This window comes from Hydractinia symbiolongicarpus, chromosome 3 (genome assembly GCF_029227915.1).
Source record: "Hydractinia symbiolongicarpus strain clone_291-10 chromosome 3, HSymV2.1, whole genome shotgun sequence".
NCBI classification, from domain to species: Eukaryota; Metazoa; Cnidaria; class Hydrozoa; order Anthoathecata; family Hydractiniidae; genus Hydractinia; species Hydractinia symbiolongicarpus.
Window position 1 is genome coordinate 29,812,669 of NC_079877.1, and position 23,005 is coordinate 29,835,673.

Sequence of the window (23,005 nt, forward strand, 5' to 3'; positions counted from 1 at the left end):
TGAACTTTTTTGGGGCGGGGATTTTATATCTTAAAAAGAAAGCAGGATGGCCGAGCGGTCTAAGGCTCTGGTTTTACGCACAAGTCACTTCGGTTGCGCGAGTTCGAATCTCGCTCCTGTCAACTAATCATACATGTCTGAAAAGGTACGTCGGACAATCGTTTTTATTTCCGCTTAACTATTTTGCCTGGAAAAATGCCCGAACGTTTAAAAAGGATGTGTCACAAGTTTCGCTGGCATGCAGGACGGGATCGCTAAAACTGCTTGACTGTGCAGGTAATTCCGCCCACAATCAGGCAAAACTCTCTAAATTGATGAAAAGCCACGGGACAAATACACTTGCAATGGAATGTGCAGAGCTGGTTGGGTATCAACGTATTATTTTGCGTCACTTACTTATTTGAATTTTTCATACATTTCTGTCATTTTTACATGTCATCTAGTGCTTAAATACGCGTAAATACTATTTTCTCTGCACGCTCGTCGACATTATGTATTTGAAAAACCGGGCAGGATGGCCGAGCGGTTTAAGGCACTGGTTTAAGGCACCAGTCACTTCGGTGACGCGAGTTTGAATCTCGCTCCTGTCATCTTATGTCGAATGACCGGAAATGTCCTCGGACAGAGAATACTGATTACGCTTAAAAACTTCGTCCCCAGACAGACGCATATTTTAGAAAAAGTATAATTAACAAGTCTTTGTCGCATTGGGGGAAAATGTCACTTGTACCACTTGATTTTGCGGAACATTTCGTTTATTTTTCGAAACAGAGATCTAAAGCGTTTAAACGACAGGAGATTTGGATTTACAGCTTGTTAAGAGCGATAGTCCGAATGAAACGGTCTTACAGTCATGTTCAACATTTTTCTTGATAATTGCTTAATTTTTAACATTTAACCCACAAGAGTATAATTTTCGGCGTTTCATTATTGTACCCACGCAATGTGAACTTGTCAAAGCTTATTTGTCAAGGGACAGACTTAGGACTTCGGATCTTAGGTTAATTGGTTAGAGCAAAAACCTTCCTGCTAATGTCAGAATAAGCCATTTTTGGTTTAATTGAACTTTTTTGGGACGGGGATTTTATATCTTAAAAATAAGGCAGGATGGCCGAGCGGTCTAAGGCGCTGGTTTTAGGCACCAGTCACTTCGGTGGCGCGAATTCGAATCTCGCTCCTGTCAACTCATCATACATGTCTGAAAAGTACGTCGGATAAAAGTTTTTATTTCCGCTTAACTATTTTGCCTGGAAAAATGCACGAATGTTTAAAAACGATGTATCACAAGTTTCGCTTGCATGCAGGACGGGATCGCTAAAACTGCTTGACTGTGCAGGTAATTCCGCCCACAATCAGGCAAAACTCTCTAAATTGATAAAAAGTCTCGGGACGAATACACTTGCAATGGAATGTGCGGAGCTGGTTGGGTATCAACGTATTAATTTGCGTCACTTACTTATTTGAATTTTTCATATATTTCGGTCATTTTTACATGTCATCTAGTGCTTAAATACGCGTAAATACTATTTTTTCTGCACGCTCGTCCACATTATGTATTTGAAAAACCGGGCAGGATGGCCGAGCGGTCTAAGGCGCTGGTTTAAGGCACCAGTCACTTCGGTGGCGCGAGTTCGAATCTCGCTCCTGTCATCTTATATCGCATGTCCGGAAATGTCCTCGGACAGAGGATATTGATTGCGCTTAAAAACTTCGTCCCCAGAAAGACGCAAATTTTAAAAAAGTATAATTAACAAGTCTTCGTCGCATTGGGGAAAAATGGCACTTGTACCACTTGATTTTGCGGAGCATTTCGTTTATTTTACGAAACAGAGATCTAAAGCGTTTAAACGACAGGAGATTTGGATTTACAGCTTGTTAAAAGCGATTGTCCGAATGAAACGGTCTTACAGTCATGTTCAACATTTTTCTTGATAATTGCTTAATTTTTAACATTTAACCCACAAGAGTATAATTTTCGGCGTTTCATTATTGTACCCACGCAATGTGAACTTGTCAAAGCTTATTTGTCAAGGGACAGACTTAGGACTTCGGATCTTAGGTTAATTGGTTAGAGCAAAAACCTTCCTGCTAATGTCAGAATAAGCCATTTTTGGTTTAATTGAACTTTTTTGGGACGGGGATTTTATATCTTAAAAATAAGGCAGGATGGCCGAGCGGTCTAAGGCGCTGGTTTTAGGCACCAGTCACTTCGGTGGCGCGAATTCGAATCTCGCTCCTGTCAACTAATCATACATGTCTGAAAAGTACGTCGGATAAAAGTTTTTATTTCCGCTTAACTATTTTGCCTGGAAAAATGCGCGAATGTTTAAAAACGATGTATCACAAGTTTCGCTTGCATGCAGGACGGGATCGCTAAAACTGCTTGACTGTGCAGGTAATTCCGCCCACAATCAGGCAAAACTCTCTAAATTGATAAAAAGTCTCGGGACGAATACACTTGCAATGGAATGTGCGGAGCTGGTTGGGTATCAACGTATTAATTTGCGTCACTTACTTATTTGAATTTTTCATATATTTCGGTCATTTTTACATGTCATCTAGTGCTTAAATACGCGTAAATACTATTTTTTCTGCACGCTCGTCCACATTATGTATTTGAAAAACCGGGCAGGATGGCCGAGCGGTCTAAGGCGCTGGTTTAAGGCACCAGTCACTTCGGTGGCGCGAGTTCGAATCTCGCTCCTGTCATCTTATATCGCATGTCCGGAAATGTCCTCGGACAAAGGATATTGATTGCGCTTAAAAACTTCGTCCCCAGAAAGACGCAAATTTAAAAAAAGTATAATTAACAAGTCTTCGTCGCATTGGGGAAAAATGGCACTTGTACCACTTGATTTTGCGGAGCATTTCGTTTATTTTACGAAACAGAGATCTAAAGCGTTTAAACGACAGGAGATTTGGATTTACAGCTTGTTAAAAGCGATTGTCCGAATGAAACGGTCTTACAGTCATGTTCAACATTTTTCTTGATAATTGCTTAATTTTTAACATTTAACCCACAAGAGTATAATTTTCGGCGTTTCATTATTGTACCCACGCAATGTGAACTTGTCAAAGCTTATTTGTCAAGGAACAGACTTAGGACTTCGGATCTTAGGTTAATTGGTTAGAGCAAAAACCTTCCTGCTAATGTCAGAATAAGCCATTTTTGGTTTAATTGAACTTTTTTGGGACGGGGATTTTATATCTTAAAAATAAGGCAGGATGGCCGAGCGGTCTAAGGCGCTGGTTTTAGGCACCAGTCACTTCGGTGGCGCGAATTCGAATCTCGCTCCTGTCAACTAATCATACATGTCTGAAAAGTACGTCGGATAAAAGTTTTTATTTCCGCTTAACTATTTTGCCTGGAAAAATGCGCGAATGTTTAAAAACGATGTATCACAAGTTTCGCTTGCATGCAGGACGGGATCGCTAAAACTGCTTGACTGTGCAGGTAATTCCGCCCACAATCAGGCAAAACTCTCTAAATTGATAAAAAGTCTCGGGACGAATACACTTGCAATGGAATGTGCGGAGCTGGTTGGGTATCAACGTCTTAATTTGCGTCACTTACTTATTTGAATTTTTCATATATTTCGGTCATTTTTACATGTCATATAGTGCTTAAATACGCGTAAATACTATTTTTTCTGCACGCTCGTCCACATTATGTATTTGAAAAACCGGGCAGGATGGCCGAGCGGTCTAAGGCGCTGGTTTAAGGCACCAGTCACTTCGGTGGCGCGAGTTCGAATCTCGCTCCTGTCATCTTATATCGCATGTCCGGAAATGTCCTCGGACAGAGGATATTGATTGCGCTTAAAAACTTCGTCCCCAGAAAGACGCAAATTTAAAAAAAGTATGATTAACAAGTCTTCGTCGCATTGGGGAAAAATGGCACTTGTACCACTTGATTTTGCGGAGCATTTCGTTTATTTTACGAAACAGAGATCTAAAGCGTTTAAACGACAGGAGATTTGGATTTACAGCTTGTTAAAAGCGATTGTCCGAATGAAACGGTCTTACAGTCATGTTCAACATTTTTCTTGATAATTGCTTAATTTTTAACATTTAACCCACAAGAGTATAATTTTCGGCGTTTCATTATTGTACCCACGCAATGTGAACTTGTCAAAGCTTATTTGTCAAGGGACAGACTTAGGACTTCGGATCTTAGGTTAATTGGTTAGAGCAAAAACCTTCCTGCTAATGTCAGAATAAGCCATTTTTGGTTTAATTGAACTTTTTTGGGACGGGGATTTTATATCTTAAAAATAAGGCAGGATGGCCGAGCGGTCTAAGGCGCTGGTTTTAGGCACCAGTCACTTCGGTGGCGCGAATTCGAATCTCGCTCCTGTCAACTAATCATACATGTCTGAAAAGTACGTCGGATAAAAGTTTTTATTTCCGCTTAACTATTTTGCCTGGAAAAATGCGCGAATGTTTAAAAACGATGTATCACAAGTTTCGCTTGCATGCAGGACGGGATCGCTAAAACTGCTTGACTGTGCAGGTAATTCCGCCCACAATCAGGCAAAACTCTCTAAATTGATAAAAAGTCTCGGGACGAATACACTTGCAATGGAATGTGCGGAGCTGGTTGGGTATCAACGTCTTAATTTGCGTCACTTACTTATTTGAATTTTTCATACATTTCGGTCATTTTTACATGTCATATAGTGCTTAAATACGCGTAAATACTATTTTTTCTGCACGCTCGTCCACATTATGTATTTGAAAAACCGGGCAGGATGGCCGAGCGGTCTAAGGCGCTGGTTTAAGGCACCAGTCACTTCGGTGGCGCGAGTTCGAATCTCGCTCCTGTCATCTTATATCGCATGTCCGGAAATATCCTCGGACAGAGGATATTGATTGCGCTTAAAAACTTCGTCCCCAGAAAGACGCAAATTTTAAAAAAGTATAATTAACAAGTCTTCGTCGCATTGGGGAAAAATGGCACTTGTACCACTTGATTTTGCGGAGCATTTCGTTTATTTTACGAAACAGAGATCTAAAGCGTTTAAACGACAGGAGATTTGGATTTACAGCTTGTTAAGAGCGATTGTCCGAATGAAACGGTCTTACAGTCATGTTCAACATTTTTCTTGATAATTGCATAATTTTTAACATTTTACTCACAAGAGTATAATTTTCGGCGTTTCATTATTGTACCCACGCAATGTGAACTTGTCAAAGTTTACTTGTCAAGGGACAGACTTAGGACTTCCGATCTTAGGTTAATTGGTTAGAGCAAAAACCTTCCTGCTAATGTCAGAATAAGCCATTTTTGGTTTACTTGAATTTTTTGGGACGGGGATTTTATATCTTAAAAAGAAGGCAGGATGGCCGAGCGGTATAAGGCGCTAGTTTTAGGCACCAGTCACTTCAGTGGCGCGAGTTCGAATCTCGCTCCTGTCAACTAATCATACATGTCTGAAAAGTACGTTGGACAAACGTTTTTATTTCCGCTTAACTATTTTGCCTAGAAAAATGCGCGAACGTTTAAAAAGGATGTATCACAAGTTTCGCTTGCATGCAGGACGGGATCGCTAAAACTGCTTGACTGTGCAGGTATTTCCGCCCACAATCAGGCAAAACTCTCTAAAATGATGAAAAGTCACGGAACGAATACACTTGCAATGGAATGTGCAGAGCTGGTTGGGTATCAACGTATTATTTTGCGTCACTTACTTATTTGAATTTTTCATACATTTCTGTCATTTTTACATGTCATCTAGTGCTCAAATACGCGTAAATACTATTTTCTCTGCACGCTCGTCGACATTATGTATTTGTAAAACCGGGCAGGATGGCCGAGCGGTCTAAGGCGCTGGTTTAAGGCACCAGTCACTTCGGTGGCGCGAGTTCGAATCTCGCTCCTGTCATCTTATATCGCATGACCGGAAATGTCCTCGGACAGAGGATATTGATTACGCTTAAAAACTTCGTCCCCAGAAAGACGCAAATTTAAAAAAATATAATCAACAAGTCTTTGGCGCATTGGGGAAAAGTGTCACTTGTACCACTTGATTTTGCGGAAAATTTCGTTTATTTTTCGAAACAGAGATCTAAAGCGTTTAAACGACAGGAGATTTGGATTTACAGCTTGTTAAGAGCGATAGTCCGAATGAAACGTTCTTACAGTCATGTTCAACATATTTCTTGAGAATTGCTTAATTTTCAACATTTAACCCACAAGACTATAATTTTCGGCGTTTCATTATTGTACCCACGCAATGTGAACTTGTCATAGCTTACTTGTCAAGGCACAGACTTAGGACTTCGGATCTTAAGTTAATTGGTTAGAGCAAAAACCTTCCTGCTAATGTCAGAATAAGCCATTTTTGGTTTACTTGAACTTTTTTGGGACGGGGATTTTATATCTTAAAAAGAAGGCAGGATGGCCGAGCGGTATAAGGCGCTAGTTTTAGGCACCAGTCACTTCGGTGGCGCGAGTTCGTATCTCGCTCCTGTCAACTAATCATACATGTCTGAAAAGTACGTTGGACAAACGTTTTTATTTCCGCTTAACTATTTTGCCTAGAAAAATGCGCGAACGTTTAAAAAGGATATATCACAAGTTTCGCTTGCATGCAGGACGGGATCGCTAAAACTGCTTGACTGTGCAGGTATTTCCGCCCACAATCAGGCAAAACTCTCTAAAATGATGAAAAGTCACGGAACGAATACACTTGCAATGGAATGTGCAGAGCTGGTTGGGTATCAACGTATTATTTTGCGTCACTTACTTATTTGAATTTTTCATACATTTCTGTCATTTTTACATGTCAACTAGTGCTTAAATACGCGTAAATACTATTTTCTCTTCACGCTCGTCGACATTATGTATTTAAATAAACCGGGCAGGATGGCCGAGCGGTCTTAGGCGCTAGTTTAAGGCACCAGTCACTTCGGTGGCGCGAGTTCGAAACTCGCTCCTGTCATCTTATATCGCATGACCGGAAATGTCCTCGGACAGAGGATATTGATTGCGCTTAAAAACTTCGTCCCCAGAAAGACGCAAATTTTAAAAAAGTATAATTAACAAGTCTTCGTCGCATTGGGGAAAAATGGCACTTGTACCACTTGATTTTGCGGAGCATTTCGTTTATTTTACGAAACAGAGATCTAAAGCGTTTAAACGACAGGAGATTTGGATTTACAGCTTGTTAAGAGCGATTGTCCGAATGAAACGTTCTTACAGTCATGTTCAACATATTTCTTGATACTTGCATAATTTTTAACATTTAACCCACAAAAGTATAATTTTTGGCGTTTCATTATTTTACCCACGCAATGTGAACTTGTCAAAGTTTACTTGTCAACGGACAGACTTAGGACTTCGGATCTTAGGTTAATTGGTTAGAGCAAAAACCTTCCTGCTAATGTCAGCATAAGCCATTTTTGGTTTACTTGAAATTTTTTGGGATGGGGACTTTATATCTTAAAAAGTAGGTAGGATGGCCGAGCGGTCTAAGGCGCTGGTTTTAGGCACCAGTCACTTTGGTGGCGCGAGTTCAAATCTCGCTCCTGTCAACTAGTCATACATGTCTGAAAAGTACGTCAGGCAAACCTTTTTATTGCCGCTTAACTATTTTGCCTAGAAAAATGCGCGAACTTTTAAAAAGGATGTATCACAACTTTCGCTTGCATGTAGGACGGGATCGCTAAAACTGCTTGACTGTGCAGGTAATTCCGCCCACAATCAGGCAAAACTCTCTTAATTGATGAAAAGTCACGGGACGAATGCACTTGCAATGGAATGTGCAGAGCTGGTTGGGTATCAACGTATTATTTTGCGTCACTTACTTATTTGAATTTTTCAAACATTTCGGTCATTTTTACATGTCATCTAGTGCTTAAATACGCTTAAATACTATTTTCTCTGCACGCTCGTCGACATTATGTATTTGAAAAACCGGGCAGGATGGCCGAGCGGTCTAAGGCGCTGGTTTAAGGCACCAGTCACTTCGGTGGCGCGAGTTTGAATCTCGCTCCTGTCATCTTATATCGCATGACCGGAAATGTCCTCGGACAGAGAATATTGATTACGCTTAAAAACTTCGTCCCCAGAAAGACGCAAATTTTAGAAAAAGTAAAATTCACAAGTTTTTGTCGCATTGGGGAAAAAAGTCACTTGTACCACTTGATTTTGCGGAACATTTCGTTTATTTTACGAAACAGAGATTTAAAGTGTTTAAACGACAGGAGATTTGGATTTACAGCTTGTTAAGAGCGATTGTCCGAATGAAACGGTCTTACAGTCATGTTCAACATTTTTCTTGATAATTGCATAATTTTTAACATTTTACTCACAAGAGTATAATTTTCGGCGTTTCATTATTGTACCCACGCAATGTGAACTTGTCAAAGTTTACTTGTCAACGGACAGACTTAGGACTTCGGATCTTAGGTTAATTGGTTAGAGCAAAAACCTTCCTGCTAATGTCAGCATAAGCCATTTTTGGTTTACTTGAACTTTTTTAAGACGGGGACTTTATATCTTAAAAAGTAGGCAGGATGGCCGAGCGGTCTAAGGCGCTGGTTTTAGGCACCAGTCACTTTGGTGACGCGAGTTCAAATCTCGCTCCTGTCATCTTATATCGCATGACCGGAAATGTCCTCGGATAGAGAATATTGATTACGCTTAAAAACTTCGTCCCCAGAAAGACGCAAATTTTAGAAAAAGTAAAATTAACAAGTTTTTGTCGCATTGGGGAAAAATGTCACTTGTACCACTTGATTTTGCGGAACATTTCGTTTATTTTACGAAACAGAGATCTAAAGCGTTTAAACGACAGGAGATTTGGATTTACAGCTTGTTAAGAGCGATTGTCCGAATGAAACGGTCTTACAGTCATGTTCAACATTTTTCTTGATAATTGCATAATTTTTAACATTTTACTCACAAGAGTATAATTTTCGGCGTTTCATTATTGTACCCACGCAATGTGAACTTGTCAAAGTTTACTTGTCAAAGGACAGACTTAGGACTTCTGATCTTAGGTTAATTGGTTAGAGCAAAAACCTTCCTGCTAATGTCAGAATAAGCCATTTTTGGTTTACTTAAACTTTTTTGGGACGGGGATTTTATATCTTAAAAAGTAGGCAGGATGGCCGAGCGGTCTAAGGCGCTGGTTTTAGGCACCAGTCACTTCGGTGGCGCAAGTTCGATTCTCGCTCCTGTCAACTAATCATACATGTCTGAAAAGTACGTCAGACAAAAGTTTTTATCTCCGCTTAACTATTTTGCCTAGAAAAATGCGCGAACGTTTAAAAAGGATGTTTCATAAGTTTCGCTTCCATGCAGGACGGGATCGCTAAAACTGCTTGACTGTGCAGGTAATTCCGCCCACAATCAGGCAAAACTCTCTAAATTGATGAAAAGCCACGGGACAAATACACTTGCAATGGAATGTGCAGAGCTGGTTGGGTATCAACGTATTATTTTGCGTCACTTACTTATTTGAATTTTTCATACATTTCTGTCATTTTTACATGTCATCTAGTGCTTAAATACGCGTAAATACTATTTTCTCTGCACGCTCGTCGACATTATGTATTTGAAAAACCGGGCAGGATGGCCGAGCGGTTTAAGGCACTGGTTTAAGGCACCAGTCACTTCGGTGACGCGAGTTTGAATCTCGCTCCTGTCATCTTATGTCGAATGACCGGAAATGTCCTCGGACAGAGAATACTGATTACGCTTAAAAACTTCGTCCCCAGACAGACGCATATTTTAGAAAAAGTATAATTAACAAGTCTTTGTCGCATTGGGGGAAAATGTCACTTGTACCACTTGATTTTGCGGAACATTTCGTTTATTTTTCGAAACAGAGATCTAAAGCGTTTAAACGACAGGAGATTTGGATTTACAGCTTGTTAAGAGCGATAGTCCGAATGAAACGGTCTTACAGTCATGTTCAACATTTTTCTTGATAATTGCTTAATTTTTAACATTTAATCCACAAGAGTATAATTTTCGGCGTTTCATTATTGTACCCACGCAATGTGATTTTGTCAAAGCTTATTTGTCAAGGGACAGACTTAGGACTTCGGATCTTAGGTTAATTGGTTAGAGCAAAAACCTTCCTGCTAATGTCAGAATAAGCCATTTTTGGTTTAATTGAACTTTTTTGGGACGGGGATTTTATATCTTAAAAATAAGGCAGGATGGCCGAGCGGTCTAAGGCGCTGGTTTTAGGCACCAGTCACTTCGGTGGCGCGAATTCGAATCTCGCTCCTGTCAACTCATCATACATGTCTGAAAAGTACGTCGGATAAAAGTTTTTATTTCCGCTTAACTATTTTGCCTGGAAAAATGCACGAATGTTTAAAAACGATGTATCACAAGTTTCGCTTGCATGCAGGACGGGATCGCTAAAACTGCTTGACTGTGCAGGTAATTCCGCCCACAATCAGGCAAAACTCTCTAAATTGATAAAAAGTCTCGGGACGAATACACTTGCAATGGAATGTGCGGAGCTGGTTGGGTATCAACGTATTAATTTGCGTCACTTACTTATTTGAATTTTTCATATATTTCGGTCATTTTTACATGTCATCTAGTGCTTAAATACGCGTAAATACTATTTTTTCTGCACGCTCGTCCACATTATGTATTTGAAAAACCGGGCAGGATGGCCGAGCGGTCTAAGGCGCTGGTTTAAGGCACCAGTCACTTCGGTGGCGCAAGTTCGAATCTCGCTCCTGTCATCTTATATCGCATGTCCGGAAATGTCCTCGGACAGAGGATATTGATTGCGCTTAAAAACTTCGTCCCCAGAAAGACGCAAATTTTAAAAAAGTATAATTAACAAGTCTTCGTCGCATTGGGGAAAAATGGCACTTGTACCACTTGATTTTGCGGAGCATTTCGTTTATTTTACGAAACAGAGATCTAAAGCGTTTAAACGACAGGAGATTTGGATTTACAGCTTGTTAAAAGCGATTGTCCGAATGAAACGGTCTTACAGTCATGTTCAACATTTTTCTTGATAATTGCTTAATTTTTAACATTTAACCCACAAGAGTATAATTTTCGGCGTTTCATTATTGTACCCACGCAATGTGAACTTGTCAAAGCTTATTTGTCAAGGGACAGACTTAGGACTTCGGATCTGAGGTTAATTGGTTAGAGCAAAAACCTTCCTGCTAATGTCAGAATAAGCCATTTTTGGTTTAATTGAACTTTTTTGGGACGGGGATTTTATATCTTAAAAATAAGGCAGGATGGCCGAGCGGTCTAAGGCGCTGGTTTTAGGCACCAGTCACTTCGGTGGCGCGAATTCGAATCTCGCTCCTGTCAACTAATCATACATGTCTGAAAAGTACGTCGGATAAAAGTTTTTATTTCCGCTTAACTATTTTGCCTGGAAAAATGCGCGAATGTTTAAAAACGATGTATCACAAGTTTCGCTTGCATGCAGGACGGGATCGCTAAAACTGCTTGACTGTGCAGGTAATTCCGCCCACAATCAGGCAAAACTCTCTAAATTGATAAAAAGTCTCGGGACGAATACACTTGCAATGGAATGTGCGGAGCTGGTTGGGTATCAACGTATTAATTTGCGTCACTTACTTATTTGAATTTTTCATATATTTCGGTCATTTTTACATGTCATCTAGTGCTTAAATACGCGTAAATACTATTTTTTCTGCACGCTCGTCCACATTATGTATTTGAAAAACCGGGCAGGATGGCCGAGCGGTCTAAGGCGCTGGTTTAAGGCACCAGTCACTTCGGTGGCGCGAGTTCGAATCTCGCTCCTGTCATCTTATATCGCATTTCCGGAAATGTCCTCGGACAAAGGATATTGATTGCGCTTAAAAACTTCGTCCCCAGAAAGACGCAAATTTAAAAAAAGTATAATTAACAAGTCTTCGTCGCATTGGGGAAAAATGGCACTTGTACCACTTGATTTTGCGGAGCATTTCGTTTATTTTACGAAACAGAGATCTAAAGCGTTTAAACGACAGGAGATTTGGATTTACAGCTTGTTAAAAGCGATTGTCCGAATGAAACGGTCTTACAGTCATGTTCAACATTTTTCTTGATAATTGCTTAATTTTTAACATTTAACCCACAAGAGTATAATTTTCGGCGTTTCATTATTGTACCCACGCAATGTGAACTTGTCAAAGCTTATTTGTCAAGGGACAGACTTAGGACTTCGGATCTTAGGTTAATTGGTTAGAGCAAAAACCTTCCTGCTAATGTCAGAATAAGCCATTTTTGGTTTAATTGAACTATTTTGGGACGGGGATTTTATATCTTAAAAATAAGGCAGGATGGCCGAGCGGTCTAAGGCGCTGGTTTTAGGCACCAGTCACTTCGGTGGCGCGAATTCGAATCTCGCTCCTGTCAACTAATCATACATGTCTGAAAAGTACGTCGGATAAAAGTTTTTATTTCCGCTTAACTATTTTGCCTGGAAAAATGCGCGAATGTTTAAAAACGATGTATCACAAGTTTCGCTTGCATGCAGGACGGGATCGCTAAAACTGCTTGACTGTGCAGGTAATTCCGCCCACAATCAGGCAAAACTCTCTAAATTGATAAAAAGTCTCGGGACGAATACACTTGCAATGGAATGTGCGGAGCTGGTTGGGTATCAACGTCTTAATTTGCGTCACTTACTTATTTGAATTTTTCATACATTTCGGTCATTTTTACATGTCATATAGTGCTTAAATACGCGTAAATACTATTTTTTCTGCACGCTCGTCCACATTATGTATTTGAAAAACCGGGCAGGATGGCCGAGCGGTCTAAGGCGCTGGTTTAAGGCACCAGTCACTTCGGTGGCGCGAGTTCGAATCTCGCTCCTGTCATCTTATATCGCATGTCCGGAAATGTCCTCGGACAGAGGATATTGATTGCGCTTAAAAACTTCGTCCCCAGAAAGACGCAAATTTTAAAAAAGTATAATTAACAAGTCTTCGTCGCATTGGGGAAAAATGGCACTTGTACCACTTGATTTTGCGGAGCATTTCGTTTATTTTACGAAACAGAGATCTAAAGCGTTTAAACGACAGGAGATTTGGATTTACAGCTTGTTAAGAGCGATTGTCCGAATGAAACGGTCTTACAGTCATGTTCAACATTTTTCTTGATAATTGCATAATTTTTAACATTTTACTCACAAGAGTATAATTTTCGGCGTTTCATTATTGTACCCACGCAATGTGAACTTGTCAAAGTTTACTTGTCAAGGGACAGACTTAGGACTTCCGATCTTAGGTTAATTGGTTAGAGCAAAAACCTTCCTGCTAATGTCAGAATAAGCCATTTTTGGTTTACTTGAATTTTTTGGGACGGGGATTTTATATCTTAAAAAGAAGGCAGGATGGCCGAGCGGTATAAGGCGCTAGTTTTAGGCACCAGTCACTTCGGTGGCGCGAGTTCGAACCTCGCTCCTGTCAACTAATCATACATGTCTGAAAAGTACGTTGGACAAACGTTTTTATTTCCGCTTAACTATTTTGCCTAGAAAAATGCGCGAACGTTTAAAAAGGATGTATCACAAGTTTCGCTTGCATGCAGGACGGGATCGCTAAAACTGCTTGACTGTGCAGGTATTTCCGCCCACAATCAGGCAAAACTCTCTAAAATGATGAAAAGTCACGGAACGAATACACTTGCAATGGAATGTGAAGAGCTGGTTGGGTATCAACGTATTATTTTGCGTCACTTACTTATTTGAATTTTTCATACATTTCTGTCATTTTTACATGTCATCTAGTGCTCAAATACGCGTAAATACTATTTTCTCTGCACGCTCGTCGACATTATGTATTGGTAAAACCGGGCAGGATGGCCGAGCGGTCTAAGGCGCTGGTTTAAGGCACCAGTCACTTCGGTGGCGCGAGTTCGAATCTCGCTCCTGTCATCTTATATCGCATGACCGGAAATGTCCTCGGACAGAGGATATTGATTACGCTTAAAAACTTCGTCCCCAGAAAGACGCAAATTTAAAAAAATATAATCAACAAGTCTTTGGCGCATTGGGGAAAAGTGTCACTTGTACCACTTGATTTTGCGGAAAATTTCGTTTATTTTTCGAAACAGAGATCTAAAGCGTTTAAACGACAGGAGATTTGGATTTACAGCTTGTTAAGAGCGATAGTCCGAATGAAACGTTCTTACAGTCATGTTCAACATATTTCTTGAGAATTGCTTAATTTTCAACATTTAACCCACAAGACTATAATTTTCGGCGTTTCATTATTGTACCCACGCAATGTGAACTTGTCATAGCTTACTTGTCAAGGCACAGACTTAGGACTTCGGATCTTAGGTTAATTGGTTAGAGCAAAAACCTTCCTGCTAATGTCAGCATAAGCCATTTTTGGTTTACTTGAAATTTTTTGGGATGGGGACTTTATATCTTAAAAAGTAGGTAGGATGGCCGAGCGGTCTAAGGCGCTGGTTTTAGGCACCAGTCACTTTGGTGGCGCGAGTTCAAATCTCGCTCCTGTCAACTAGTCATACATGTCTGAAAAGTACGTCAGGCAAACCTTTTTATTGCCGCTTAACTATTTTGCCTAGAAAAATGCGCGAACGTTTAAAAAGGATGTATCACAACTTTCGCTTGCATGCAGGACGGGATCGCTAAAACTGCTTGACTGTGCAGGTAATTCCGCCCACAATCAGGCAAAACTCTCTTAATTGATGAAAAGTCACGGGACGAATGCACTTGCAATGGAATGTGCAGAGCTGGTTGGGTATCAACGTATTATTTTGCGTCACTTACTTATTTGAATTTTTCAAACATTTCGGTCATTTTTACATGTCATCTAGTGCTTAAATACGCGTAAATACTATTTTCTCTGCACGCTCGTCGACATTATGTATTTGAAAAACCGGGCAGGATGGCCGAGCGGTCTAAGGCGCTGGTTTAAGGCACCAGTCACTTCGGTGGCGCGAGTTTGAATCTCGCTCCTGTCATCTTATATCGCATGACCGGAAATGTCCTCGGACAGAGAATATTGATTACGCTTAAAAACTTCGTCCCCAGAAAGACGCAAATTTTAGAAAAAGTAAAATTCACAAGTTTTTGTCGCATTGGGGAAAAAAGTCACTTGTACCACTTGATTTTGCGGAACATTTCGTTTATTTTACGAAACAGAGATTTAAAGTGTTTAAACGACAGGAGATTTGGATTTACAGCTTGTTAAGAGCGATTGTCCGAATGAAACGGTCTTACAGTCATGTTCAACATTTTTCTTGATAATTGCATAATTTTTAACATTTTACTCACAAGAGTATAATTTTCGGCGTTTCATTATTGTACCCACGCAATGTGAACTTGTCAAAGTTTACTTGTCAACGGACAGACTTAGGACTTCGGATCTTAGGTTAATTGGTTAGAGCAAAAACCTTCCTGCTAATGTCAGCATAAGCCATTTTTGGTTTACTTGAACTTTTTTAAGACGGGGACTTTATATCTTAAAAAGTAGGCAGGATGGCCGAGCGGTCTAAGGCGCTGGTTTTAGGCACCAGTCACTTTGGTGACGCGAGTTCAAATCTCGCTCCTGTCATCTTATATCGCATGACCGGAAATGTCCTCGGATAAAGAATATTGATTACGCTTAAAAACTTCGTCCCCAGAAAGACGCAAATTTTAGAAAAAGTAAAATTAACAAGTTTTTGTCGCATTGGGGAAAAATGTCACTTGTACCACTTGATTTTGCGGAACATTTCGTTTATTTTACGAAACAGAGATCTAAAGCGTTTAAACGACAGGAGATTTGGATTTACAGCTTGTTAAGAGCGATTGTCCGAATGAAACGGTCTTACAGTCATGTTCAACATTTTTCTTGATAATTGCATAATTTTTAACATTTTACTCACAAGAGTATAATTTTCGGCGTTTCATTATTGTACCCACGCAATGTGAACTTGTCAAAGTTTACTTGTCAAAGGACAGACTTAGGACTTCTGATCTTAGGTTAATTGGTTAGAGCAAAAACCTTCCTGCTAATGTCAGAATAAGCCATTTTTGGTTTACTTGAACTTTTTTGGGACGGGGATTTTATATCTTAAAAAGTAGGCAGGATGGCCGAGCGGTCTAAGGCGCTGGTTTTAGGCACCAGTCACTTCGGTGGCGCAAGTTCGATTCTCGCTCCTGTCAACTAATCATACATGTCTGAAAAGTACGTCAGACAAAAGTTTTTATCTCCGCTTAACTATTTTGCCTAGAAAAATGCGCGAACGTTTAAAAAGGATGTTTCATAAGTTTCGCTTCCATGCAGGACGGGATCGCTTAAACTGCTTGACTTTGCAGGTAATTGCGCCCACAATCAGGCAAAACTCTCTAAATTGATGAAAAGTCACGGGACGAATACACTTGCAATGGAATGTGCAGAGCTGGTTGGGTATCAATGTATTATTTTGCGTCACTTACTTATTTGAATTTTTCATACATTTCGGTCATTTTTACATGTCATCTAGTGCTTAAATACGCGTAAATAATATTTTTTCTGCACGCCCGTCCACATTATGTATTTGAAAAACCGGCAGGATGGCCGAGCGGTCTAAGGCGCTGGTTTTAGGCACCAGTCACTTTGGTGGCGCCAGTTTGAATCTCGCTCCTGTCATCTTATATCGCATGACCGGAAATGTCCTCGGACAGAGAATATTGATTACGCTTAAAAACTTCGTCCCCAGAAAGACGCAAATTTTAGAAAAAGTAAAAATAACAAGTTTTTGTCGCATTGGGGAAAAAAGTCACTTGTACCACTTGATTTTGCGGAACATTTCGTTTATTTTACAAAACAGAGATCTAAAGCGTTTAAACGACAGGAGATTTGGATTTACAGCTTGTTAAGAGCGATTGTCTGAATGAAACGGTCTTACAGTCATGTTCAACATTTTTCTTGATAATTGCATAATTTTTAACATTTTACTCACAAGAGTATAATTTTCGGCGTTTCATTATTGTACCCACGCAATGTGAACTTGTCAAAGTTTACTTGTCAACGGACAGACTTAGGACTTCGGATCTTAGGTTAATTGGTTAGAGCAAAAACCTTCCTGCTAATGTCAGCATAAGCCATTTTTGGTTTACTTGAACTTTTTTGTGACGGGGACTTTATATCTTAAAAAGTAGGCAGGATGACCGAGCGGTCTAAGGCGCTGGTTTTAGGCACCAGTCACTTTGGTGGCGCGAGTTCAAATCTCGCTCCTGTCATCTTATATCGTATGACCGGAAATGTCCTCGGACAGAGAATATTGATTACGCTTAAAAATTTCGTCCCCAGAAAGACGCAAATTTTAGAAAAAGTAAAATTAACAAGTTTTTGTCGCATTGGGAAGAAATGTCGCTTGTACCACTTGATTTTGCGGAACATTTCGTTTATTTTACGAAACAGAGATCTAAAGCGTTTAAACGACAGGAGATTTGGATTTACAGCTTGTTAAGAGCGATTGTCCGAATGAAACGGTCTTACAGTCATGTTCAACATTTTTCTTGATAATTGCATAATTTTTAACATTTTACTCACAAGAGTATAATTTTCGGCGTTTCATTATTGTACCCACGCAATGTGAACTTGTCAAAGTTTACTTGTCAAGGGACAGACTTAGGACTTCGGATCTTAGGTTAATTGGTTAGAGCAAAAACCTTCCTGCTAATGTCAGAATAAGCCATTTTTGGTTTAATTGAACTTTTTTGGGACGGGGATTTTATATCTTAAAAAGTAGGCAGGATGGCCAAGCGGTCTAAGGCGCTGGTTTTAGGCACCAGTCACTTCGGTGGCGCAAGTTCGATTCTCGCTCCTGTCAACTAATCATACATGTCTGAAAAGTACGTCAGACAAAAGTTTTTATCTCCGCTTAACTATTTTGCCTAGAAAAATGCGCGAACGTTTAAAAAGGATGTTTCATAAGTTTCGCTTCCATGCAGGACGGGATCGCTTAAACTGCTTGACTTTGCAGGTAATTCCGCCCACAATCAGGCAAAACTCTCTAAATTGATGAAAAGTCACGGGACGAATACACTTGCAATGGAATGTGCAGAGCTGGTTGGGTATCAATGTATTATTTTGCGTCACTTACTTATTTGAATTTTTCATACATATCGGTCATTTTTACCTGTCATCTAGTGCTTAAATACGCGTAAATAATATTTTTTCTGCAGCTCGTCCACATTACGTATTTGAAAAACCGGCAGGATGGCCGAGCGGACTAAGGCGCTGGTTTAAGGCACCAGTCACTTCGGTGGCGCGAGTTCGAATCTCGCTCTTGTCATCTTATATCGCATGACCGGAAATGTCATCGGACAGAGAATATTGATTACGCTTAAAAACTTCGTCCCCAGAAGGACGCAAATTTTAGAAAAAGTATAATTAACAAGTTTTTGTCGCATTGGGGAAAAATGTCACTTGTACCACTTGATTTTGCGGAACATTTCCTTTATTTTTCGAAACAGAGATCTAAAGCGTTTAAACGACAGGAGATTTGGATTTACAGCTTGTTAAGAGCGATTGTCCGAATGAAACGTTCTTACAGTCATGTTCAACATATTTCTTGATAGTTGCATAATTTTTAACATTTAACACACAAGAGTATAATTTTTGGCGTTTCATTATTGTACCCACGCAATGTGAACTTGTCAAAGTTTACTTGTCAACGAACAGACTTAGGACTTCGGATCTTAGGTTAATTGGTTAGAGCAAAAATCTTCCTGCTAATGTCAGCATAAGCCATTTTTGGTTTACTTGAACTTTTTTGGGATGGGGACTTTATATCTTAAAAAGTAGGCAGGATGGCCGAGCGGTCTAAGGCGCTGGTTTAAGGCACCAGTCACTTTGGTGGCGCGAGTTCAAATCTCGCTCCTGTCAACTAGTCATACATGTCTGAAAAGTACGTCAGGCAAACATTTTTATTTCCGCTTAACTATTTTGCCTAGAAAAATGCGCGAACGTTTAAAAAGGATGTATCACAAGTTTCGCTTGCATGCAGGACGGGATCGCTAAAACTGCTTGACTGTGCAGGTAATTCCACCCACAATCAGGCAAAACTCTCTTAATTGATGAAAAGTCACGGGACGAATGCACTTGCAATGGAATGTGCAGAGCTGGTTGGGTATCAACGTATTATTTTGCGTCCCTTACTTATTTGAATTTTTCATACATTTCGGTCATTTTTACATGTCATCTAGTGCTTAAATACGCGTAAATACTATTTTCTCTGCACGCTCGTCGACATTATGTATTTGAAAAACAGGGCAGGATGGCCGAGCGGTCTAAGGCGCTGGTTTAAGGCACCAGTCACTTCGGTGGCGCGAGTTTGAATCTCGCTCCTGTCATCTTATATCGCATGACCGGAAGTGTCCTCGGACAGAGAATATTGATTACGCTTAAAAACTTCGTCCCCAGAAAGACGCAAATTTTAGAAAAAGTAAAATTAACAAGTTTTTTTCGCATTGGGGAAAAATGTCACTTGTACCACTTGATTTTGCGGACAATTTCGTTTATTTTTCGAAACAGAGATCTAAAGCGTTAAAACGACAGGAGATTTGGATTTACAGCTTGTTAAGAGCGATAGACCGAACGAAATGTTCTTACAGTCATGTTCAACATTTTTCTTGATAATTGCATAATTTTTAACATTTAACCCACAAGAGTATAATTTTCGGCGTTTCATTATTGTACCCACGCAATGTGAACTTGTCAAAGTTTACTTGTCAAGGGACAGACTTAGGACTTCGGATCTTAGGTTAATTGGTTAGAGCAAAAACCTTCCTGCTAATGTCAGAATAAGCCATTTTTGGTTTACTTGAACTTTTTTGGGACGGGGATTTTATATCTTAAAAAGTAGGCAGGATGGCCGAGCGGTCTAAGGCGCTGGTTTTAGGCACCAGTCACTTCGGTGGCGCGAGTTCGATTCTCGCTCCTGTCAACTAATCATACATGTCTGAAAAGTACGTCAGACAAAAGTTTTTATCTCCGCTTAACTATTTTGCCTATAAAAATGCGCGAACGTTTAAAAAGGGTGTTTCATAAGTTTCGCTTCCATGCAGGACGGGATCGCTTAAACTGCTTGACTTTGCAGGTAATTCCGCCCACAATCAGGCAAAACTCTCTAAATTGATAAAAAGTCACGGGACGAATACACTTGCAATGGAATGTGCAGAGCTGGTTGGGTATCAATGTATTATTTTGCGTCACTCACTTATTTGAATTTTTCATACATTTCGGTCATTCTTACATGTCATCTAGTGCTTAAATACGCGTAAATAATATTTTTTCTGCACGCTCGTCCACATTATGTATTTGAAAAACCGGCAGGATGGCCGAGCGGTCTAAGGCGCTGGTTTTAGGCACCAGTCACTTCGGTGGCTCGAGTTCGATTCTCGCTCCTGTCAACTAATCATACATGTCTGAAAAGTACGTCAGACAAAAGTTTTCATCTCCGCTTAACTATTTTGCCTAGAAAAATGCGCGAACGTTTAAAAAGGATGTTTCATAAGTTTCGCTTCCATGCAGGACGGGATCGCTTAAACTGCTTGACTTTGCAGGTAATTCCGCCCACAATCAGGCAAAACTCTCTAAATTGATGAAAAGTCACTGGACGAATACGCTTGCAATGGAATGTGCAGAGCTGGTTGGGTATCAATGTATTATTTTGCGTCACTTACTTATTTGAATTTTTCATACATTTCGGTTAATTTTACATGTCATCTTGTGCTTAAATACGCGTAAATAATATTTTTTCTGCACGCTCGTCGACATTATGTATTTGGAAAATAGGGCAGGATGGCCGAGCGGTCTAAGGCGCTGGTTTAAGGCACCAGTCACTTCGGTGGCGCGAGTTCGAATCTCGCTCTTGTCATTTTATATCGCATGTTCGAAAATGTCCTCGGACAGAGAATATTGATTACGCTTAAAAACTTCGTCCCCAGAAAGACGCAAATTTTAGAAAAAGTAAAATTAACAAGTTTTTGTCGCATTGGGGAAAAATGTCACTAGTACCACTTGATTTTGCGGAACATTTCCTTTATTTTTCGAAACAGAGATCTAAAGCGTTTAAACGACAGGAGATTTGGATTTACAGCTTGTTAAGAGCGATTGTCCGAATGAAACGTTCTTACAGTCATGTTCAACATATTTCTTGATAGTTGCATAATTTTTAACATTTAACACACAAGAGTATAATTTTTGGCGTTTCATTATTGTACCCGCGCAATGTGAACTTGTCAAAGTTTACTTGTCAACGGACAGACTTAGGACTTCGGATCTTAGGCTAATTGGTTAGAGCAAAAACCTTCCTGCTAATGTCAGCATAAGCCATTTTTGGTTTACTTGAACTTTTTTGGGACGGGGACTTTATATCTTAAAAAGTAGGCAGGATGGCCGAGCGGTCTAAGGCGCTGGTTTTAGGCACCAGTCACTTTGGTGGCGCGAGTTCAAATCTCGCTCCTGTCAACTAGTCATACATGTCTGAAAAGTACGTCAGGCAAACATTTTTATTTCCGCTTAACTATTTTGCCTAGAAAAATGCGCGAACGTTTAAAAAGGATGTATCACAAGTTTCGCTTGCATGCAGGAGGGAATCGCTAAAACTGCTCGGCTGTGCAGGTAATTCCACCCACAATCAGGCAAAACTCTCTTAATTGATGAAAAGTCACGGGACGAATGCACTTGCAATGGAATGTGCAGAGCTGGTTGGGTATCAACGTATTATTTTGCGTCACTTACTTATTTGAATTTTTCATACAATTCGGTCATTTTTACATGTCATCTAGTGCTTAAATACGCGTAAATACTATTTTCACTGCACGCTCGTCGACATTATGTATTTGAAAAACAGGGCAGGATGGCCGAGCGGTCTAAGGCGCTGGTTTAAGGCACCAGTCACTTCGGTGGCGCGAGTTTGAATCTCGCTCCTGTCATCTTATATCGCATGACCGGAAATGTCCTCGGACAGAGAATATTGATTACGCTTAAAAACTTCGTCCCCAGAAAGACGCAAATTTTAGAAAAAGTAAAATTAACAAGTTTTTGTCGCATTGGGGAAAAATGTCACTTGTACCACTTGATTTTGCGGAACATTTCGTTTATTTTACGAAACAGAGATCTAAAGCTTTTAAACGACAGGAGATTTGGATGTACAGCTTGTTTAGAGCGATAGTACGAATGAAACGTTCTTACAGTCATGTTCAACATTTTTCTTGATAAATGCTTAATTTTTAACATTTAAACCACAAGAGTATAATTTTCGGCGTTTCATTATTGTACCCACGCAATGTGAACTTGTCAACGCTTACTTGTCAAGGGACAGACTTAGGACTTCGAATCTTAGGTTAGTTGGTTAGAGCAAAAACCTTCCTGCTAATGTCAGAATAAGCCATTTTTGGTTTAATTGAAATTTTTTGGGACGGGGATTTTATATCTTAAAAAATAGGCATGATGGCCGAGCGGCCTAAGGCTCTGGTTTTAGGCACCAGTCACTTCGGTTGCTCGAGTTCGAATCTCGCTCCTGTCAACTAATCATACATGTCTGAAAAGGTACGTTGGAAAAACGTTTTTATTTCCGCTTAACTATTTTGCCTGGAAAAATGCGCGAACGTTTAAAAAGGATGTATCACAAGTTTCGCTTGCAGGCAGGACGGGATCGCTAAAACTGCTTGACTGTGCAGGTAATTCCGACCACAATCAGGCAAAACTCTCTAAATTGATAAAAAGTCACGGGACGAATACACTTGCAATGGAATGTGCAAAGCTGGTTGGGTATCAACGTATTATTTTGCGTCACTTACTTATTTGAATTTTTCATACATTTCGGTCATTTTTACATGTCATCTAGTGCTTAAATACGCGTAAATAATATTTTTTCTGCACGCTCGTCCACATTATGTATTTGAAAAACTGGCAGGATGGCCGAGCGGTCTAAGGCGCTGGTTTAAGGCACCAGTCACTTCGGTGGCGCGAGTTCGAATCTCGCTCTTGTCATCTTATATCGCATGTTCGGAAATGTCCTCGGACAGAGGATATTGAT

At 40.0% G+C, this 23,005-nt stretch overlaps 39 non-coding genes across 39 annotated transcripts; all 39 read left to right on the forward strand.

The window, feature by feature from the left end:
- Positions 1-508: 508 nt before the first annotated feature.
- On the forward strand, positions 509-590 carry Trnal-aag (transfer RNA leucine (anticodon AAG)). Its single transcript has one exon. It is a non-coding gene; the product is annotated as a tRNA-Leu (tRNA).
- Positions 591-1,101: 511 nt separating this feature from the next.
- Trnal-uag (transfer RNA leucine (anticodon UAG)) lies at positions 1,102-1,183 on the forward strand. Its single transcript has one exon. It is a non-coding gene; the product is annotated as a tRNA-Leu (tRNA).
- Positions 1,184-1,568: 385 nt separating this feature from the next.
- Trnal-aag (transfer RNA leucine (anticodon AAG)) lies at positions 1,569-1,650 on the forward strand. Its single transcript has one exon. It is a non-coding gene; the product is annotated as a tRNA-Leu (tRNA).
- A 510-nt stretch (positions 1,651-2,160) lies between these two features.
- Positions 2,161-2,242, forward strand: Trnal-uag (transfer RNA leucine (anticodon UAG)). The gene has a single exon. It is a non-coding gene; the product is annotated as a tRNA-Leu (tRNA).
- A 385-nt stretch (positions 2,243-2,627) lies between these two features.
- Trnal-aag (transfer RNA leucine (anticodon AAG)) lies at positions 2,628-2,709 on the forward strand. Its single transcript has one exon. It is a non-coding gene; the product is annotated as a tRNA-Leu (tRNA).
- Positions 2,710-3,219: 510 nt separating this feature from the next.
- Positions 3,220-3,301, forward strand: Trnal-uag (transfer RNA leucine (anticodon UAG)). Its single transcript has one exon. It is a non-coding gene; the product is annotated as a tRNA-Leu (tRNA).
- Positions 3,302-3,686: 385 nt separating this feature from the next.
- On the forward strand, positions 3,687-3,768 carry Trnal-aag (transfer RNA leucine (anticodon AAG)). The gene has a single exon. It is a non-coding gene; the product is annotated as a tRNA-Leu (tRNA).
- Positions 3,769-4,278: 510 nt separating this feature from the next.
- Positions 4,279-4,360, forward strand: Trnal-uag (transfer RNA leucine (anticodon UAG)). The gene has a single exon. It is a non-coding gene; the product is annotated as a tRNA-Leu (tRNA).
- A 385-nt stretch (positions 4,361-4,745) lies between these two features.
- Trnal-aag (transfer RNA leucine (anticodon AAG)) lies at positions 4,746-4,827 on the forward strand. Its single transcript has one exon. It is a non-coding gene; the product is annotated as a tRNA-Leu (tRNA).
- A 509-nt stretch (positions 4,828-5,336) lies between these two features.
- On the forward strand, positions 5,337-5,418 carry Trnal-uag (transfer RNA leucine (anticodon UAG)). The gene has a single exon. It is a non-coding gene; the product is annotated as a tRNA-Leu (tRNA).
- A 385-nt stretch (positions 5,419-5,803) lies between these two features.
- On the forward strand, positions 5,804-5,885 carry Trnal-aag (transfer RNA leucine (anticodon AAG)). The gene has a single exon. It is a non-coding gene; the product is annotated as a tRNA-Leu (tRNA).
- A 1,569-nt stretch (positions 5,886-7,454) lies between these two features.
- On the forward strand, positions 7,455-7,536 carry Trnal-uag (transfer RNA leucine (anticodon UAG)). The gene has a single exon. It is a non-coding gene; the product is annotated as a tRNA-Leu (tRNA).
- Positions 7,537-7,921: 385 nt separating this feature from the next.
- Positions 7,922-8,003, forward strand: Trnal-aag (transfer RNA leucine (anticodon AAG)). Its single transcript has one exon. It is a non-coding gene; the product is annotated as a tRNA-Leu (tRNA).
- Positions 8,004-8,514: 511 nt separating this feature from the next.
- Positions 8,515-8,596, forward strand: Trnal-uag (transfer RNA leucine (anticodon UAG)). Its single transcript has one exon. It is a non-coding gene; the product is annotated as a tRNA-Leu (tRNA).
- A 511-nt stretch (positions 8,597-9,107) lies between these two features.
- Positions 9,108-9,189, forward strand: Trnal-uag (transfer RNA leucine (anticodon UAG)). Its single transcript has one exon. It is a non-coding gene; the product is annotated as a tRNA-Leu (tRNA).
- A 385-nt stretch (positions 9,190-9,574) lies between these two features.
- Positions 9,575-9,656, forward strand: Trnal-aag (transfer RNA leucine (anticodon AAG)). Its single transcript has one exon. It is a non-coding gene; the product is annotated as a tRNA-Leu (tRNA).
- A 511-nt stretch (positions 9,657-10,167) lies between these two features.
- Trnal-uag (transfer RNA leucine (anticodon UAG)) lies at positions 10,168-10,249 on the forward strand. The gene has a single exon. It is a non-coding gene; the product is annotated as a tRNA-Leu (tRNA).
- A 385-nt stretch (positions 10,250-10,634) lies between these two features.
- Positions 10,635-10,716, forward strand: Trnal-aag (transfer RNA leucine (anticodon AAG)). The gene has a single exon. It is a non-coding gene; the product is annotated as a tRNA-Leu (tRNA).
- Positions 10,717-11,226: 510 nt separating this feature from the next.
- On the forward strand, positions 11,227-11,308 carry Trnal-uag (transfer RNA leucine (anticodon UAG)). Its single transcript has one exon. It is a non-coding gene; the product is annotated as a tRNA-Leu (tRNA).
- A 385-nt stretch (positions 11,309-11,693) lies between these two features.
- Positions 11,694-11,775, forward strand: Trnal-aag (transfer RNA leucine (anticodon AAG)). Its single transcript has one exon. It is a non-coding gene; the product is annotated as a tRNA-Leu (tRNA).
- A 510-nt stretch (positions 11,776-12,285) lies between these two features.
- On the forward strand, positions 12,286-12,367 carry Trnal-uag (transfer RNA leucine (anticodon UAG)). The gene has a single exon. It is a non-coding gene; the product is annotated as a tRNA-Leu (tRNA).
- Positions 12,368-12,752: 385 nt separating this feature from the next.
- On the forward strand, positions 12,753-12,834 carry Trnal-aag (transfer RNA leucine (anticodon AAG)). Its single transcript has one exon. It is a non-coding gene; the product is annotated as a tRNA-Leu (tRNA).
- Positions 12,835-13,343: 509 nt separating this feature from the next.
- Trnal-uag (transfer RNA leucine (anticodon UAG)) lies at positions 13,344-13,425 on the forward strand. The gene has a single exon. It is a non-coding gene; the product is annotated as a tRNA-Leu (tRNA).
- Positions 13,426-13,810: 385 nt separating this feature from the next.
- On the forward strand, positions 13,811-13,892 carry Trnal-aag (transfer RNA leucine (anticodon AAG)). Its single transcript has one exon. It is a non-coding gene; the product is annotated as a tRNA-Leu (tRNA).
- A 509-nt stretch (positions 13,893-14,401) lies between these two features.
- On the forward strand, positions 14,402-14,483 carry Trnal-uag (transfer RNA leucine (anticodon UAG)). The gene has a single exon. It is a non-coding gene; the product is annotated as a tRNA-Leu (tRNA).
- A 385-nt stretch (positions 14,484-14,868) lies between these two features.
- Trnal-aag (transfer RNA leucine (anticodon AAG)) lies at positions 14,869-14,950 on the forward strand. Its single transcript has one exon. It is a non-coding gene; the product is annotated as a tRNA-Leu (tRNA).
- Positions 14,951-15,461: 511 nt separating this feature from the next.
- Trnal-uag (transfer RNA leucine (anticodon UAG)) lies at positions 15,462-15,543 on the forward strand. The gene has a single exon. It is a non-coding gene; the product is annotated as a tRNA-Leu (tRNA).
- A 511-nt stretch (positions 15,544-16,054) lies between these two features.
- Trnal-uag (transfer RNA leucine (anticodon UAG)) lies at positions 16,055-16,136 on the forward strand. The gene has a single exon. It is a non-coding gene; the product is annotated as a tRNA-Leu (tRNA).
- A 977-nt stretch (positions 16,137-17,113) lies between these two features.
- On the forward strand, positions 17,114-17,195 carry Trnal-uag (transfer RNA leucine (anticodon UAG)). The gene has a single exon. It is a non-coding gene; the product is annotated as a tRNA-Leu (tRNA).
- Positions 17,196-17,706: 511 nt separating this feature from the next.
- Trnal-uag (transfer RNA leucine (anticodon UAG)) lies at positions 17,707-17,788 on the forward strand. Its single transcript has one exon. It is a non-coding gene; the product is annotated as a tRNA-Leu (tRNA).
- Positions 17,789-18,171: 383 nt separating this feature from the next.
- Positions 18,172-18,253, forward strand: Trnal-aag (transfer RNA leucine (anticodon AAG)). The gene has a single exon. It is a non-coding gene; the product is annotated as a tRNA-Leu (tRNA).
- A 511-nt stretch (positions 18,254-18,764) lies between these two features.
- Positions 18,765-18,846, forward strand: Trnal-aag (transfer RNA leucine (anticodon AAG)). Its single transcript has one exon. It is a non-coding gene; the product is annotated as a tRNA-Leu (tRNA).
- A 385-nt stretch (positions 18,847-19,231) lies between these two features.
- Trnal-aag (transfer RNA leucine (anticodon AAG)) lies at positions 19,232-19,313 on the forward strand. The gene has a single exon. It is a non-coding gene; the product is annotated as a tRNA-Leu (tRNA).
- A 511-nt stretch (positions 19,314-19,824) lies between these two features.
- On the forward strand, positions 19,825-19,906 carry Trnal-uag (transfer RNA leucine (anticodon UAG)). Its single transcript has one exon. It is a non-coding gene; the product is annotated as a tRNA-Leu (tRNA).
- A 384-nt stretch (positions 19,907-20,290) lies between these two features.
- Positions 20,291-20,372, forward strand: Trnal-uag (transfer RNA leucine (anticodon UAG)). The gene has a single exon. It is a non-coding gene; the product is annotated as a tRNA-Leu (tRNA).
- Positions 20,373-20,757: 385 nt separating this feature from the next.
- On the forward strand, positions 20,758-20,839 carry Trnal-aag (transfer RNA leucine (anticodon AAG)). The gene has a single exon. It is a non-coding gene; the product is annotated as a tRNA-Leu (tRNA).
- A 511-nt stretch (positions 20,840-21,350) lies between these two features.
- On the forward strand, positions 21,351-21,432 carry Trnal-uag (transfer RNA leucine (anticodon UAG)). The gene has a single exon. It is a non-coding gene; the product is annotated as a tRNA-Leu (tRNA).
- A 385-nt stretch (positions 21,433-21,817) lies between these two features.
- On the forward strand, positions 21,818-21,899 carry Trnal-aag (transfer RNA leucine (anticodon AAG)). Its single transcript has one exon. It is a non-coding gene; the product is annotated as a tRNA-Leu (tRNA).
- Positions 21,900-22,877: 978 nt separating this feature from the next.
- Trnal-aag (transfer RNA leucine (anticodon AAG)) lies at positions 22,878-22,959 on the forward strand. Its single transcript has one exon. It is a non-coding gene; the product is annotated as a tRNA-Leu (tRNA).
- The last annotated feature ends 46 nt before the right edge of the window (positions 22,960-23,005 follow it).